This window comes from Halyomorpha halys, unplaced genomic scaffold (genome assembly GCF_000696795.3).
Source record: "Halyomorpha halys isolate HHAL.00 unplaced genomic scaffold, Hhal_1.1 Scaffold38.1, whole genome shotgun sequence".
NCBI classification, from domain to species: domain Eukaryota; kingdom Metazoa; phylum Arthropoda; class Insecta; order Hemiptera; family Pentatomidae; genus Halyomorpha; species Halyomorpha halys.
In genome coordinates this window covers 284062-289387 of record NW_027110526.1, presented here as the reverse complement: position 1 = coordinate 289387, position 5326 = coordinate 284062, and positions in this window count along the sequence as shown.

Here is a 5326-nt window from a genome sequence, read left to right as displayed (position 1 = left end):
TTTATTTTGAAAAGATTGTAGTTTTTCCTTTTCGTGAAGGATGCCGCTCCCCAGACTTCACAGCCGTACATCAGCAGTGGCCTGAGAATTGTTTTAAATATAAGGACAGTTGTTTCTGGTTTTAGTTTGGAATTTCCGTTTTGCAATGAAATAAATTAAATCATAAATAACAAAACAAATTACGAAATAAATTCAAATAATTTATTAAATATAGAACATTTTAATTTCTAGAACGGCTAATTGAAACTTCTCTAAAATACTTCCCACATACCCAACTTTCATATTTTAAGCACCGTTATAAAACAGAACGTGATTATTTCTGGTTTTCTTTCGCCACCGGTTGTATTATTAAGATAATCTGTAATCAGGTTAGTATCCAAATGTCGACGATTTATTACTAGTTGGTACTGTCGGTATTTTATGTTTGATGACTATATGTGTAGTCACAATCAAAATGACTTAAAACTCATAGACAATTTAGTCCTCTAAGGGTTATCACTGAAAATTGAATAAATATAGAAGAACAGATAAAATAAATTATTTTTATTTAATGGCGGGTTTTGGTATGCGGTAGAAATCGTCAACCAGTTAACTAACTATAATCTGTTAATTTATTAATATAATTTAAACATATATTGTAATGTCAACGTCAGCAGTTCACAGAACGTACCGAGGGCGCATGATAAACCGTTTTGCTTAAACTGCACATATGAATTTAATTAGAATCTTTTTGAGTAATGAAGTAAATATATAAATATTTCATATTTATATATACTTTTAGTTTTATAATTTCAATGAATCTAAATCCTCTAATCCTGACCCTAAATAGTAATTTTATTTATTAAATAAATCAAAAGTGTTGACACTAAAAAGGATACAATTTTTAGTGTCAACACTTTATTTCAACAGTCCAACGTTTCAGCCATCCTCAAGGACATCTTCAATTATAAATTCTTCCTCACATTAAATTACTTTTGCAGGCTATTCTGCCCAGGTCATTCATTAATTAGAAGTTAAAAACCTATTTTTTAAAATTTAAAATCAAAAATATCTAATCCTTATTATATTAAAATTATCCACACAAAATCACTACCATATAAATGTTTTACTAAACTTTTTAGTAAAAGTTTATTTTATTATTATAATTTTTTATGACGCCCTTCCTGGTCATTTCTGACCTGGGGTTGTCGATAGGTAACCAACCTACCTATTCTAACCATAATAGGGATCAAGTTTTTCATTTTGTGGTACCGCCACATGATGAAAATGTCAACGTTCAAGGCCGGATTCGAACCGGTGCCGCCGGCAGATCTCAGATTGTTAAGACATGCGCCTAACCACCTTGCCTACGGACGGCCCAACGATAAGTTGATAGAGAACAAAGAAAAAAAACCAATAAGAATTACATTAACCAGAGAACCAATCTCTTTCTTCTTCTTTTGTGTTCCACATAGTGCCTTATTAGCATACGGGGAACCCCCTAGTCAGAACTGCCACCATTTACCTTGGCGGAGATTTTTGCCTCTCCTTGTCCACAGACGGTAGACTTAATCCAGGTACGATACCATGGTCAGCGTATAGGTCTTCTACTATCATGGACATAATCCATAATCTTCAGTGGATATCGGTAATCCTTCAAACTTATGACATGGCCAACCACTTCAACTATTCTTCAAGATCTCCTTCATCAAGAGACTCCTAGTTCTTCATTGTTTCTTTCATTGCAGCTGCAGATTTCTCTCCCCGCAATCCTTTTGAGAAACCTTATTTCTATCGCTGTCACTGTATTTTCCTTTTTATTTGTTAATTTTCAGCTTTCAACTTCATATAAGTGTACAGTAAACATGTACTTATCGACTTTAAAATGTTTATACTGTCTATTTCTCGCTTTCTAGCCATAGTATTGCACTGAGTTTGGCTTACTTAACCTAAGATTTCTTAATTAGATTTTACCTTAAAAAACAAAAAATAAGAGCAAGAGATCCAGTCCATCTGTTAACAGATTCACAGACCGATCAATTTTAGGAATCAGGAGATCTGAAGTGCAATGATCTGATGAAAATCGGATATGGAAAATTTGACTCTATTACAAAATATCTTCATTATCCAAGAAACAGTAACGGTAAGAAAAATGAAAACCATAAAAACCATCATTAGTCTTGATACGGAATGCTTTATATAGTTATCGAATGCCTCTTTAGCGTTGAGTAATTGGTTTGTTCAAATTATCACTTATTTGAGCTAGGTCCATGATATGGTGTCAAATATTTAACTTTTATATCATCTACAACTAACTTAGTTGCAGATCCTTCTTTACTCAATTGGAGGACATAAGGGTGTGGGCGTACTCCAGATTAGAGAACTTAATTTCTAAAGAACCAGACGTTTTCAAGAGTAATAAGAAATATACTAGTTTTTTAAGGCTCATAACCTTATTTTTTAAAACTTAAAATAGCTTCAGTCATGTTTCCATCATTCACACCATTTATACAAAAGACCGTCATAAGCAAGTGAAGATCTACCTTGCCCCGAGTCAGATATATTAGTGTACCCTATCAATGAAGTCATTTTTCAAATCTTTTAATTTACTTCATCAGCATTTAAGTATGTTCCTTCTTTGTCGCAAATAAAATCATCCATAAAGACTAAAATACATAAGACTAATGTTCCACATGTAACCGACTTAGCGAGAATCTATCCAGATATCATTCCTTCCATAATAAACGCCCTAACCACACAAACCCATAAGTTTCGAACCAAGCTCCCTCTTCTATTTCTAGCAATCCCCGGAGGTGTCTGAAAAGAAGATGGCCTCCAGACCTTCATAAATATTATTAGAGTGCAAAGTGCAGTTTAAAGTGTAAAGGGTAGTTTCTCTATGCGCCTTTATCAATCCATTATGATCTTACATCAAATTTACTGAATGTATTTTTATGTAAATACAGTTGCAAAAATCATTTAATAAATAAAAAAAATTTAAGGAAGATTGAGTATAGGAAGGCTGTGCCTGGACCTTAGGGCCATTAATTCATGTAAATCTGGATTATGATTTCAATCAAGAAAATGGACATTTGATTGATTTAAAAACAATTTATTTATTTTCAAAAAAAGAAACTTTTTTCATTTTATTTGACCAAATTTCCTTCTCTAATTTATTTACTGTACCTTTTAAGCATTTTTTCTTCTTTTTATTTTAATGCAAATATTCATTTTCTTATTGTGTTAAATATAATATAAATTTAATTTTGTAATTTATTAAGTCATTTTTAATTACATCGTTTCATTTAGCCAACTCCTAATAAACTTTATGAGATATAGGATTTATGAGCAATACTTAGTTTCACACTAAATTACCGAAGCCATCAAACAATACTTAAAATCATAGGTTTCATTAGTATTCAAAAGTAAAAATCATAAAAAAAAAAATTACAAAAGATGCTTTTCTTTTGGTAAACTGCACATAGTTTCTTGGAGAATACCTTCTTCTCAGTTCATTCTAGATAAGATTTAATTTACCAAACAAAAGGGCCCTGAGCTAATGAGGTAAAGAAGATTAAGATGGGAAATGACTAAAGACATTGTCGCCATTGCACAGTTGACAAAAAGGAAATGCAATAACAAGCTGTGTCATGAAGAAGGCATCGATTCCATTTCTACGGGGAAATCCTTCATTCCAAGAAGTAAAAAAGCACGGAGGCATTCTTTGGGATCCTGATTGAATTACAATTATTTTTCATGCCAGGTTCAAAGTGTCATCTGAAGTTTTTGTTCTTCTCAGAAACAACAAAAATAGTTCTTTTGTTACTACAGAGTAAAAACGAAAAAAAAAAGAAAAGGAAGAAAGGATAAAATGTACATTTCTAAAACAAATCAATAAGGATAAGGGTAAAGGATGTGATAGCTGAGCACGTTGGGGTTAGGATCATAGAATACTTAGTGCGTAGGTTTGATTCTCACTAAAGTCAGTCAATATTTATTTCCTGGCGGCCCCCAGAAATGAATCTTGACATCCCCACACTGAGGCTGCATATATGCCTCAATGGAGGACAACCTATTAAAAAAAAAACCTGAAAATATTTCGATTCTAGCCTTGTTTCCTTGGTTATGTTTTTATTTTTTCAAGTTTCCGAATTCGGCGTAGATTTGCGACTAGTAAAAGAAATAATTATTATATAAATAATTGACCATATTAATTAAAATAATGATGGGGTGTTAAATTGTTGTTTACTATGTTTGTTTTCCTATGACCGCAACCCTGACCATCTTCTTTATAATTTAAAGTAAAAGAAATTGTTTACTTATATATTTTTCAAAATAACACTTTTTTAAATATTTAAAAAAAATGTATTTAATTTTAAAAAATACAATAACTATATCTGATAAATGTTTCAAAACAAATGATAATCTTTGATAGGAACCACCCATTGATGGTACTTCAATCATTGCTTTAATTAGAAGATCTCGTGGCCATCTTCTTTTCTGGCACCTGAGAGGATTATCAGGCTATGTTAAGAGATTATGAACTAATGGGTTGCAGAAAATATCAGTTTTGGTTAAAATCTATTCATTCAATGATTTCTTGCCTAAAATTAAAGTGATTAAAGTGATTCCAACAAAAACATAAAATTAAAGTCATTCCAACAAGAGCAAAGAATAAAAAAAATAAAAATATTAAGTCAAAATTTCTGTAGACCACGCATGTAAATTATCATTGATCAACCAAATATGCAGATTTTGCATTATTATTTTTGTCAAAATCCGAGTATGAATTATCGTTCAGAAAATTAAAAGACGTTTTGCAAGACTTGGTTATTATCTGGGGAGCTCAAAACGTTTATTTCCGTCGAAAAATCTAATTCATCATTGTTCACGATCGCAATAATTCCCCTTACTAGATATTTCATAGTTATATACCTAGTAAAGGTTTTCATAGTTACACTAAGGTGTATAGGGTTTTTAATGTAATAACAATTAAACTCAAGAATATAAACTACGCTGAAAGAATAAACTTCCTTAAAGAAAATACCAATGATGTTACCGAGATTAGTAATATATTTTTCTGAAGAAACCTCTTTCTGAGAGTTCGGGTGGAATCTTTTTCGTGTTTACTAAAAACCTTGACCTCCACGTACTACTCCTAGTATCCTCCAAACCGTGACCTACTGTAAGCTAGCACACACACGCAATGGGAAAACCGCCAGCTGTTGTGTTTCGGCTTCTGCCCTTTGTATCACATTAGTCATCCATTCATAATATAGATTCTATTTTTTATTTAACTAGAACTGTACTCAGGCTGATATTCCATGTAATGTCCCCTTGAGGAATT